Here is a 13,508-nt window from a genome sequence, read left to right as displayed (position 1 = left end):
TGAACGTCGCTGCTGGCCGACCACCGCGCAGTCCAGACAGCCAGGCTTGGCAGAGAAACTCGCCGTGGGATCAGCGACTAATGGCAGTCGCAGTTGTAGGGGAGAGTATCCACTACAATACTCCCCCTCCCCTCCGAGTGAAGTAGGAAACTTGTCGGCAGGGTTGTATTCCACATGTGAGACATAACGGGCGGGGTTGTGAACCACTCAGCCGCTACAGGTGACGATTCCATCTAGTTACACGAGATCTGTGGGAGAAGAATGGTTGTGGATAAGAGAAGGTTGAGCAAGCGAGGAATGTGGTGCTTCTCTCACAGCAGGTGCAAAGTCCTCAGGGACGCCGGGTGGGGTCTCTGGGTCCATAGGTCCAGATGCAAGATCCTCATCAGGAGCATTGTCCATGACAGGAGCAGGGTCTGTATCAGGAGCTGTAGGTACCTGAGGACGAAAAAAGGGTTCCCAGAAATGTTGTGGGCGAGGTGGTGCTGCAAGTGGCAACGGTGGGCAGACAGGCGAAGGAGGCGCGGGATGAATGTGTTCAAGGCGATAGGAAGGCTGGCGTGGGGCAGTAGCATTGACTGCTGAAACTGCCTGTCGTAGTGTTTGCAGTAGGTCGTGACAGACAGCAGGAGTGAAGAGGTCGAGGTCAGGAGTAGGTGAGAAGTCCCTGGGGAGGCGAAAGGGTTCGCCTAGGGTGAGATCCGCTGGGCTGCAGTCCATGTTTTTTTTTTTTATTGGCCACCCCCCTACATCCTTGTGTAAGGTGAAGTGCAGAAGCATTTACAGCGCCCAACAGGGAAGCATGCTAAGTTCATGCTTGCCTTTATGTCTCATGTGTTAAGGGCGTAGAAGCCTGAAGAGTCAAGGGCATAGAAACCTGAAGAGTCAATGGTTTATGTCTAAGCAAATTATTGGAAGCTCCAACAACTTGTCCCTGAATACGAATTCGCAACTTTCGATTTACAGCAGGTACCTACTTTGCTGCTAGGTGAACAGGGACCAAGGGAGACTGGGAAGTGTGTCCGAACAACTTTCCACAAGCCCGGGAATCGAACCTGTGACATCTTGCTTGTGAGACAAGAGCGGTACCGTTTTACCCACCGGCGCCCCGCAGATGCCAAGGAGCACTAAGGGTAGAGCATCCGTCCAGCTGTAAGGGTCGTGCTGTGCCTTGATGGCGTCCTTCAGCTGACGATGAAACTGCTCTACCATGCTGTTGGATTGAGGATGGTAAGAAGTAGTGCGGTGTCTGGAAGTGCTGAGGAACTGCAGGAGACTATGCCAAAGTTGTGACTCAAACTAGACTCCTCGGTCAGTGATGACAATCGTGGGAGGGCCGAAACGGGAGACCCATCCAGACAGGAAGGCGCGGACGGCTGACTCTGCTGTAGCATTAGGCATGGGAATGGCTTCTGTCCACCTAGTGAAACGGTCAATGCAGGTGAAGATGTAGGTATTGCCGCAGGATGATGGAAGAGGTCCCACGATGTCGAGGTGGACTACCTGGAAGCGTCCTTTGGGTACAGGGAAGGTTTCTAAGGGAGCCCATGTGGGTTGATGTATCTTAGAGGACTGGTAGGCCGGGCGCTGAGTAGCCCGTCCACGGATGTGGTCGGTGACATGCATCGGTGAGATGCCTGAAGTGACAGAGGTAGTGGCGTTTACCAACCCCCGTTGACGTCGCTTCCTTATGTAGTTGCAGGGAGCCTCACAGCGTCTAGCATTGGCACCAAAATGTTGATGGTACCAACAGAAGGTAGGTACACTGTGCTGGGGGCTGGCGGCGGCGTCTAAGGCAGGACGGGGCTGTCGGGGTTGGTAGGACACAGTGCGTGGGGCAGAAACAGGAGCAGCAGCAGGCATGGAGGAGCAGAGCTGCTCGAGGGTGTCCATCCTGCGGTGTAGAGACTGTAGCAGGACCCTCATGTCTTGTAAGGTGTTGCTCGTCTGAGGAGCGTTGATCCGGTTGACAAAATCGGAGGAAACTGACGGTGTGGCCACTAAGTTGTCTGCGGAAGCATGACGCACAGCAGTGTATTTATGGAATACTCTGTCTGCCGTGGCTGTTTAGGTCGCCGGGGTAGTAGAGTAGTCCAGTGCGGACAGGGCGAGGCGAACTTCTGCGGGGAGTTTCTGAGTGTGAATCTGGCGCAGGATAGTGTCAGGAAGCCTGTCTTGTGTGGTGGGAGTTCAGTCTCTGCATTTCGTCCCAGAGGCGTGCAGGCGTTGAGTTGCCGAGGGAGAGATCGGATAGGTCTTGCAGGAGACTGGTGTCAGGCCGCTGGTATCACCTCTTGAGAGCATCTTGTGGAGCTGCAAACTTGATACCATCTGGGGGGCTTAGTGATGACTTCTGCAATTTGTGTGGCGACATCTGTGGGCATGGAACAGACCAGGGCGACGTACTTCTGTTCACTTCTGTTCGTCTGTAGCTGTAGAGCCGATGAGAGCTGCCTCCGTGTGGATTAGCCAGTCTTCAATGTTGTGATTTAAGACTGGAAGAGTGATCCGCTTCTCATCCATCCTGTGTGAGTGCGTTACTCCGGTCACCATTGTAGGGTTGTCGTGATGTAAGATCGCACTAGGATGGAGGTGAGAAGGAAAACTCACTGTGGCGTTTTCTATATACTGTATATATTATATACAATGCAGTGCTAGGGAGTTGCTGTGTGGTGAGGAGCTTGTTGAGAGGAGGTCTTATCTGTTTGAGAGTGCTGAGTAGAATCCACTTCACGGTGAGGCTAGGGGCTTATATACACGAGTCCGCCGGAAGTGATCGTCACTCCTGGCCGACCACCGCGCAGTCCAGACAGCTAGGCTTGGCAGAGAAACTCGCCGTGGGATTGGGTTATCAGCGACCAACAGCTGTGGCAGTTGTAGGGGAGAGTATCCACTACAGATTCTTCTCACGACTTGTAATACGAGCCCTATACACAGCACCAATTAGTATATTTTTCATTTTAATAATGATCTCATGTACTAATGACCACGGTCATACATGTTAGTTAACGTAAAATCAGACGATTCATATTACGCTCAATAGCCCACAAAACATGTAGCAAATTGAGGTGTATAAGCATCTCAAGGGGCATTACTCAGTCGAATGTCCTTATTTGGAGCTGGCGGACGCTCGCCCCACAAGGGGTCACAGTTCAAGATTGAAGAAGCCGCAGGTTCAGAAAACTATGAGGGCAAACTTTTTCGGAGTCAGAGTTGTGAACTCTTGGAACAATCTACCAGAAAGTGTTGTGACGGCACCAAGTGCGAGCTCTTTCAAGACCAGATTTGACCAACACTGGAGCAGGTTCAGGTACATTGAGGAGCCGGTGCATGCCTAGTACTTGCCAACAGTGCGTAACAGAGACGTGACCGATCGCCCAAGTGGCTAACGAGCCGATCATTTGGTGAAGAGGATAAAAATAAAAAAAATAACTACCTCAGGTCCGATATGCCTACTTGCGTTTTTATTTTGACTTAGCGTAGCGGTAAAGAGCCTTTGGGTTTGACTTGACCTCACTAGCAATCTGTCTCTGGAACTCTTTTTCGGTCCTTCTACAATCTGACTATGCTTGGTTCCTGGATCTGGAATATATCCCCCTGTCCTGCTCATCATTTGTCCTAACCCACGTCTCGAAATGCCTAGTTTTCTTCATAAGTTTGTCCACCGCCGCATGGCTTATTTGTATCGGTTTCCTTGTATTCCTGGAGGCACTGGGTTTGGTCTTCGGTATATATTTATCGATCAAATGGTTAACTTTACTGGCTATGATATTCAGCGTAGCATTTACTTTTACTTTTATCCTCTTCACCACTGATTGGCTCGTTAGCTGCTTGGACGATCGATCATGTCTGTTTCACACTGTTGGCAAGTACTGGCTCCTGAGTGTATCTGAAATTCTGAACCTGCTCCAGTGCTGGTCAAGTCTGCATGGTCTTAAAACAGCTCGCACTTCAAAAAGCTGGTTTTCTGGTATCTTCTTGGTGTAGATTATTTTTTCTTTCTTTTTACTTTTTTTTCTCCCGGGTGGGCTAATCCCCGTTAAAAAAAATAAAAAAAATCTCTGGCAGGTTGTTCCACGAGTTCACAATTTTCACTCCGAAAATGTTAGCCCTCAGTTTTCTGGACCTGTCGAGTTGTGGCTTCTTCAACGTTGAGCTGTGACCCTGTGGGGTACGTTTGTTTGGGTTCACACTCAGGATGGGATGGAGAAAGGAAACTCACGATGTGCTCTCTGTATACATGTTGTATTGGATGTACAATGCAGCTTGGTGCTGGGAAGGCAGCATGGTTACAAGCGTGATGTAGAGAGAGCTGGTTGGTGAGGATGCTCAGAGGAGGACAGCTTGTGGGTCGCCATGCTCGCCGGCGGGAGCGAGGGCCGCCAGGCAGCGGCGGAGGAGGAGGTGTTGCTTGAAGACTGTAGCTAGAAGAAGAGGGTTGGTTGGTGAGGATGCTCAGAGGAGGACAGCTTGTGGGTCACCATGCTCGCCGGCGGGAGCGAGGACCGCCAGGCAGGCGGAGGAGGAGGAGGTATTGCTGGCTGGTTGGTTGGTGTAGGTAGAAAGAGAGAGATCACCACGAGGTCAGGTCTTAAATAGCGGGGGGTAGGGTGGCTTAGTAGTTGACCCCCGCTCCGTGGGCGGCGCTGGTTGACCTAGACCACGAGGCACACACTGGGGAATTCGTGGGGTCGGCTACTCAGCGACAAACAGCGTTTGTAGGGGAGAAATCCACTACAATACTCCCTCCTTCCCCCCAGGCGGTGTAGGAGACTTGTTGTCTGCAGGGTTGCATGGCACATGTGAGGCAGAACGGGCGGTGCATGCCTCATGTGGGACATAATGGCAGGGCGTGGATGAGCCGGCCGCTAGAGACAACTGTCTAGATACACAATATCTGTGGGAGTAGAGAGGGAGAAAAAGGGTGTGTGGAGGCGATGAATCTTGTGCTTCCCTCACGGCAGGTACAGAGTCGTCAGATGCGCCTGCTGGGGTGTGTGGGCCTGGGTCAGGAGCAGGGCCTGCGTCAGCAGAAGCGGATGAGGGCTCGTGACAGCAGCTGGGTCCACGACAGCAGCAGGGTGCAGGACATTAGCAGGGAGTACCTGAGGGAGAAAAGAGGGGTGTGTTGGTCCGCACTCAGGTGCATGGGCCGCGTCGGGAGCAGGGGCTGCATTAGGAGCGGCAGGGGGTACTGCTGGGCCGGGGGCGGCGTCTGAGGCAGGACGGGTGTGCTGGGGTCGGTAGGACGTGGTGCTTGGGGCAGGAAGAGGAGCTGGTGTCTGCTTAGAGAAGCAGTGCTGCTCTAGGGTGTCTAACCTGTGGTGTAGAGACAGTAGCTGCCGATGAGATCTGCCTCTGGGTGGATAAGCCAGTCTTCCATGTTGCTTGAAGACTGGGAGCGTGATCTGTTTCTCCTCCATCCTGTGTGAGTGCGAATCTCCGGGGGTCACCATTTGTGGGGTACGTTTGTTTGGGTTCACACTCAGGATGGGATGGAGAAAGGAAACTCACGATGTGCTCTCTGTATACATGTTGTATTGGATGTACAATACAGCTTGGTGCTGGGAAGGCAGCATGGTTACAAGCGTGATGTAGAGAGAGCTGGTTGGTGAGGATGCTCAGAGGAGGACAGCTTGTGGGTCGCCATGCTCGCCGGCGGGAGCGAGGGCCGCCAGGCAGCGGCGGAGGAGGAGGTGTTGCTTGAAGACTGTAGCTAGAAGAGAGTTGGTTGGTGAGGATGCTCAGAGGAGGACAGCTTGTGGGTCGCCATGCTCGCCGGTGGGAGCGAGGACCGCCAGGCAGGCGGAGGAGGAGGAGGTATTGCTGGCTGGTTGGTTGGTGTAGGTAGAAAGAGAGAGATCACCACGAGGTCAGGTCTTAAATAGTGGGGGGTAGGGTGGCTTAGTAGTTGACCCCCGCTCCGTGGGCGGCGCTGGTTGACCTAGACCACGAGGCACACACTGGGGAATTCGTGGGGTCGGCTACTCAGCGACAAACAGCGTTTGTAGGGGAGAAATCCACTACAACCCCTTGTGAGGCAGACTTCCGCTAGCTCCAGGTATGTACATTTGAGTGAGTAGTGCCCCTTGAGATGTTTATGCACTTCGATTAGGTCGCCCCTCGCCTGTCTGTAGTATAAGCTAGGTAATTGCAGGCTCTCCAATCTCTCTGGGTAACTGAGGTTCCGTAGAGCAGGCACCAGTCTGGTGGCCCTCCTTTGGACATTTTCCATCAACTGACAGTCCTTAGCATATCTCGGGGACCAGACGGGGTGACAGTACTCAGTGTATACTCCTCATCCCCTCCCTCATTCCGTTGTAATTTCCTTTGTAATATTTGATCCTGGACTTGGTTTTGTCATGAACCAAGTAACAATTAAATCTGAAGGACATCGTTACGTGGTGACTGATGCCAACTGGGGCTAGGTGTTCCAGATTTGCCACCATACCCTCCTGGTTAGTTATGATGTATAAACATCTCAGAGGGCACTACTCGGTCGAATGTACTAGTATACATATCTGGAGTTGGCAGACGTCCTCCCCACAAGGGGTTACAGCTCAGGGTGAAAAGGACCTAGGTGAGTACGTTGACAATGAACTAAATTTCTCGGGCCATTGAGAGAAGAAGGTAAACCAGGCAACTAAGTTATTAGGTCTTATAAGGTCATTCAGATATCTAGATGGTCCATCCCTCGTAACGATCTTCAAGAGTGAAGTGCTTCCCCGCCTAGAGTAGTCATCCCGTCTGGTTCCCGAGATATGCTAGGAACAGTCAGCTGATTGAAAATGTCCAAAGGAGGGCCACCAGATTGGTGCCTGCACTGCGGCAGCTCAGCTACCCAGAGAGATTGAAGCGCCCGAACTTGCCAAGCTTGTACTACAGACGGGCAAGGGGGGATCTGATTGAGGTGTAAAAGCTTCTCAGGGGGCACTACTCAGTGTCCTTACCGGGAGCTGGCGGACACTCGCCCCACAAGAGGACACAGCTCAAGGTTAAAGAAGCCACAAGTCCGGATAACTGTAAGGCAGGGGTGTCAAACATGCGGCCCATGGGCCACATGGCCCAACACACTCTTGCATGCGGCCCGCGGTCCATTTGCTGCTCCAGCCTTACCTCGAGGAGAGGAGCTAAAACTAAATAGTGAGTGTATCCCTCAGCTGAATAAAATAGTCTGCTGTTTCCTAGAACAAAATACTCAGTCAACATCACCAATGAAAGAACAATAAGACTAGAGATAGTTTTAACGGTTAATTGTGGTTGTAAGCGTGCCACTGTACGAGTTGTGAGACGGCCGACTGGCTACTGTTCACGTATACACTCCGTACAGTACAGGTATTAGACATGAAAACTCTCACGCGGCAGGCTCTCGCTTGGCCAGTCATTCGAGAACTAGTCCTGCATAGTCGCTAGAGGCAGTTGGAACGTTGCAAATATCCATAATTATGTTTTCAAAGAAAAGAACAGTTAATGAAGAGCATCGGGTGGTACAGGATAAGTGGAAAATCTTATACTTTTTTGTTGAAATGAATGGAAAACCAACATGTTTGATTTGAAATCAACAAGTTGCTGTGGCCAAAGAATACAATGTTCGAAGGCGTTATGAAACTAGCCATGCTATAAAGTATAATAACTAAAGTGGAAAGTTACGTGAAGACAAAGTTAAGGAGTTGGAGCAGTCATTGAAAAAGCAGAGGTCAGTATTTAAAAGTATTCATCAAGTCAGTGATGATGCAGTCTAATAAATTGGAGACAGAGTTTTATGACTGCATTCGTGCCTTGAGATGAAACTTCAGCTTTTTGAACGGCAACTATCAGAGAGTAATCTTTCTCACTTTCCGACCTTGAAGTCCCTGCAAGGCACACCAGAGTTTCATGCTGATATCAACACAAAAAAGTACTGCATCGAGATTTCCAAATTAATGTACGAGTTCCAAGAAAGATTTGCTGACTTTAAAAGACTTGAGAAGGATTTTTTTTCATTTTTCGGGACCCATTCTCTGTTGGTGTTAATTAGGTACCAAAACTTCTTCAGTTAGAATTAATTGAGCTCCAATGTGATTCTGTGTTGAGGAACAAGTTTTCGAGTGTTGATGTTGGCACATTTTATCAATATTTTGGACCAAATTATCCCAGGATTAAATGTTTTTTCCTCAAAGATTGTCAATGTTCGGAACTACCTATGTCTGTGAACAACTCTTTTCTGTGATGAACTTGAACAAGTCTCGGCTTCGGTCTCAACTTACTGATGTGCACCTTGATTCAATACTGAAGGTTGCTACAGCTCAGTCGTTAGTGCCAAACTTTGATGCACTGGTCCATACCAAGAGGTGCCAATTATCAGGAAGCAGCAGTAGCAAACACTAAGACTGATCAAGGTAAGTAAACACTTGATTTGTTTGTTTGTTTTTAGGGGTTTTAAACGAGCGCAGACTAAATCCACCTTTCTTATTTTGTCGTACTGCTCACCTAAGAGGTGATTGCGAAGTGCTTATAATTATGTTACTTGGCCCGCATACTGTGTACTCATATTAAATCTGGCCCGCCTTGGCAAATGAGTTTGACACCCCCGGTGTAAAGAGTAACTTTTTCGGATTGAGAGTTGTGAACTCTTGAAACAATCTGCCAGAGAGTGTGGTGACGGCACCGAGTGTGAGCTCTTTAAAGACCACATTTGACCAACACTGGAGCAGGTTCAGGTACATTCAGGAGTCGGTGCATGCCCAGTACTTTCCAACAGTGCGTGAGTTGCCTAACAGACGTGGCCGACCGCCCAATCGGCTAACGAGCCGATCAGTGGTGAAGAGGATAAAAGTAAAAGTATTAATATGAAATAGGCTTTTGATTTTTATTTAATTTTGCTTGCAGTCTAATGCTCTGCGTGGGTACAAGATATTCCTTAACTTACATGGCAAAACACGTAGCACTGAAGAAAACATTACTTGTGTATGTCACCATATTGAGTTAGCTCCGTACCAAGGTATATTCCCTGCTCCGTACTTTACTAGAAGTTTCTCGGGTTGCGTAGTGCTTAAGACTAATGCTACTGCCACAGGCTTCTATAATGTCTATGTTCCAGTAATATTTTTCAGGAAATGGAGTATTTTTCATTGCGGATACCTTATATTTGCTACATATCATAGGAAATAAATACGTAAAATGTTTGTAACATATTTTTCTAATATTTTTAATAATTGCAATTTGTTTAACAAATTAGGTTGACGTTTCCACACGCCGTTCGGGCCCCGTAGCGTCAGGTCAGCTGTGGCTGGTTCCTCAATCGACGGCCTGTGACGTGAGGCACCGAATACTTTTGGGAACAGTTGTTCACCACTGGTGTGGGCTTCGTTGCTCCTGCTAGGGCCTAGCATATTGAAAAATGACCCGTAAGTAGTCGGCAAGGAAATGGTTAGTACTTATACATTTCAAATTAAAAGTTTATAATATTAAAGTAAGGAAGAGAATGCGAGGTGGTGTGTGGTGGCCCTTGTGTCTGTTCACTGTCAGCTACACCACTTTGCAAAATTTTGTATCGTTTATGAACTTAGCAGCCTTGTGTGCGCTCTACTTTTAGAAGTGTAATTTAAAAAGTTATTTACATAGTTTGTTCCCCTTAGGAGCACAATATATAGGCATGTGAAGAAAGTGGTATAATTGTCAATGAAAGGACTAACCATCAAAGTGACCATATTATTACTATAGAAGACAGTGTTTCATAATCTTGCAACTAATATGAGTCTGATGTAGACATGTCAGAATTCTGTGGTTTGTATTTCTATTTCTGTTTACTCTTAAGGTGGTGTGGCCCACTGAAGTGAGTGCGGAATATTGTAAAAAAATGGATTTGAACAACAATAAACATTTAGAGGTGGTACTATAGCATGCAGTCTACAATATATTTAGGTTAAGTTAGCATAGGTTAGGTCAGGTTAGGTTAGGTTAGACTAAAGAGATAATATATATGGTACATTTATAGTAGTTCACACAACCCTGTTAGAAAGTCAAAACTATGTTTATCTATTTTTTTTGTGTTTTGATTGGTTCTGACCTTGATTTCTGTCAGAAATTGCTTGTTTTTTTAGTTATCGTCCCCTTCTACCCCCCAACAAGATAATGAGATCCTGTTGGGAACCAGGGTTTTGGGTGGGGGAGAGAAACAAGTATTTTCCGACAAAAATCATGGCCAAGTGAATACAAAACACAACCAAAAACACTAGAAAACATATAAACCTAACCTTTTTTGGGATGACCTGACCTAACCTCTCACTGTGTTTATACATAACCAGACTGTCACCTTATGAGGGAATCACTGTTATTTCTTACCTTATACAAAATTAGAATCCAAAATTCTAATAGGCTTGAGGACCGTTGACGTGAAGGGCCTGGTTCCGGTTCGTCGTCGGATATGGCAAAAAAAAGAATGCTTTTGATTGGCCGCGTGACGTGTACAGGGACGGTCTGACTAATTACCCAAATGTACCCAAATGTAGTCGCAATGAAGTCAAATGATGGTCCTACAAGCATAAATCGGGCTGTGAATCACTTCTCGATTATTATTTGGTGTCATAAAGTCACAAAAAATTGGTAAACTTAATTTAATCTGAGTTGTGTTAGGTTAGGTTAGGTACATGCACTCGATCTATTAACTCAGATTAAATTAAGTTTTCCAATTTATTTTTACTTTGTGACACCAAATACTAGTCAAGAAGTGATTGACAGTCCGATTTATTCATGTAGGACCATTATTTGATTTCATTGCGGGTACATTTGGGTAATTAGTCGGACCCTACAGGAATGCATGCGCCTGTCGATTTATGAAGGGCAGATTAATGGAATTAAATAGAAAAGAATTGGCATACGCTATCTCCGTTATTATGCGTTTCCGACGGTAATGTAATCGAAGAAAATTATCTTAAAATTAGATGTCTTTTTCGAATATGATAATAGATTTGGGGTAGGGATGTTGTGCGAACTACTATATAAACGACTACACCGCCAATGCTTTATTTGTTTTGATGTGTATATTCTTACTATATTTTCATCAGTGAGTTCTGATGTAATAATTTTTAGGGAAATTGCTTCGTTTGGTAGATAATTAAGCGACTAGGCATGCACTTGTTTGATTGGCATGAACTATATTTTGTTTTTCTCGGTGGTGATGTGGCAGTACACAGCCAATCGTGCCTCCTGCGCTCTACAGCTTTCTGCTCTGTTAGTTCAAATTTTATCTGTAGAAATTTCTTTTCGGTCATTTGGGAGTTTAAATTATATTTTTCCGAGTTTTTTTGTTTGGAACGATTCTGACCTTCATTTCTACCGCAAATCATTACTTTATGAGCTACCCCCTATATCCAATGATAATGGGGAACCCCCAGTGGGAACCAGGGGTTTGGGATTGGGGAAATTACAAAAAATAGTAATTTGTGATAGAAATGAAGGTCAGAATCATCCATAACCCAACTTAACGTATCCACCTGTGTGTCTACCTTAATAAGACTCTGAAGACTTGGAGTTGTGGTCCTCATTATCCACTGGCCACTGTACCTCCAACTGCGGGGGTACACCTTGCTGGCAGTGATGAAGAACTGGTGTTGAAACATGTCCTTGCTGAACTGCGCGATGAACAAGTAGCACACCAAGTACTCCTTGAAGTAGGCGGACTTGTTGCCAGGTCGCTTCACCCACTCCTTGAGATCCCTTCACAGATGCTCGATATTCTGAGTGTGGATGGCTGGGTTATGTGGATCAACAAAATTCTCAGAGTGGTTGATGGCCTGGTGGTTGTATCCGTGCTCCTTCAGGCTGTTGTAGGTTGCCCACTTGTCGCTAACAGCAGTTGACCCTGGCTGTATATACTGTATTTCTTGATTTGCAGAATCAACATGGTAGTGTCGCATTTACAGCCAAAAGGTTCTACGAGTGGGATGGCGAAAAACTACTTGCAGATTCTCTCAGTGCTGCCAAACAACCAGATTTCATTCGTACTTCCTCTTGCCAAATTGCAATTTGACTATTTCCATGATGACACCAGGGCCTCCTACTGGCTCTTGATGGTCAAACCAATCCTCCGTCACTTACGAACAGAAACTGCACCAGTCGACACTTGTACTGTATTGGGAGACAGGTGCAGGCACTTGATAATGTATGATGTTCCCAGACCTTCTGGAGCCAATGCTTGACAAATAAGATCAGTTTTCATGGGTCCAGATGTGCACTGTAGAGAAATGTTTCTTTGTAGTGTGACACTGTATAATTGTCCTTCATCCTTAGGAATAACAGTTCTCCTCCCTCAGTACCAAAGGTGTTTTCCAACTTTGTATCTACAAGGATGGTTAAACTTTGTGCAATTAACTTCCGTAGGTAAAACACTGTATTTTAGAAATTTCCACACTTCTGTCTTTACCATAATAATCGATGTGGAAATTCACATCACAGTCATTGTACAAGGGAGACATCTTGGAAATAAATTCAAATTCAAGCGGGGGTGGGGCCAGGGGGCCTATACCGAGCTGTGATGTGGTTGATCAAAAATCATACCCACCACTCAACGTGCAAAGAACAACTACACATGTAATGCAGCATAGTAACCAACAAACGAACACAGAGGAGCTCTCTGGGAAGGTGGTAACATGAACAGGAACTTAAGACAAATTTCCAACAATCACAATTTTCTCTGAAATTAATCATTTGTGGAAGAAATGCTACAGAAGAAATGAGTTTTAAAAGTGTCTAAACTACCGATTCCAAAACTTAAAATCATAAAGTTCACTGGGTGACTGAAACGATAATAATACCATTTCACCGTGGCATGTGAAGGATGTCACTGTTCGTATATGGATATTATTGTGAATTCTGGGGGAAAGGCTGTCTCGCCCTTCAGTTTTATGAAGACCACTGCACCCTTCCCTCCAAAAGAAACTGCTCGGAGTATGGGGAATTCCTGTGTTTTCTACCCAGACCACTGCACAATCATTCACCACTTCCTGAATGCCGTGGCTTGCCACTTCTCCTGTCTCAGTAACAGCAAGTTAGCCCATGCCAGGTGTTTAAGTTATGCTAGGTTAGGTTGGTATTATTACCGCTTGGCCATCTGGGAAATCTGGACGACTGAAGCCATAAATACTGTCAGATAGTTAGGTTAGGTTAAGTTGAACTTTTAAATAAACACTTTTTAACACATTTGCCATAACTAAGACACTGTCCACTATAAAGCACTGTGGAATTGCAACGTTTTAAATTTTGACCTCTTTGAAAAATCAGTGGTGGTGAAGTTGTAAATAATTACCGACTAAAGATAGGTTTGTAGACTGCACGCTAGGGTGGTCCAAAAATTAAAAGTTGGAATTTTAATTTAGACGCATGTTGCCCTAATAACTTTACCCCAAACATGTCTTCGGGCAAAATTTCAGTTCCGTATGTCAATATTCAGGGGTCCCGCATTTCGTGAGCAGTGAGGGTGAACTGCTCTCTGAAGAGGAAGATCTTAAGAGCATAAATGGCCTTTGCCA

The 13,508-nt window shown here is 46.5% G+C and overlaps 1 protein-coding gene across 1 annotated transcript in view; it reads left to right on the top strand.

The window, feature by feature from the left end:
* The first annotated feature begins 9,223 nt into the window (after positions 1-9,223).
* Positions 9,224-13,508, top strand: part of LOC121870405 (modifier of protein aggregation 4-like) — a 73,020-nt gene continuing 68,735 nt past the window's right edge. Inside the window, exon 1 of the mRNA XM_042372242.1 lies at positions 9,224-9,386. The gene's annotated coding sequence lies outside the window, so the exon portion shown is untranslated. The remainder of the gene's footprint in view (positions 9,387-13,508) is intronic.

The sequence above is a fragment of the Homarus americanus genome, unplaced genomic scaffold (genome assembly GCF_018991925.1).
Source record: "Homarus americanus isolate GMGI-L3 unplaced genomic scaffold, GMGI_Hamer_2.0 scaffold40856, whole genome shotgun sequence".
NCBI classification, from domain to species: Eukaryota; Metazoa; Arthropoda; class Malacostraca; order Decapoda; family Nephropidae; genus Homarus; species Homarus americanus.
The sequence above is the reverse complement of the archived record's forward strand: the minus strand, read 5'-3'. Positions and strand labels throughout refer to the sequence as shown.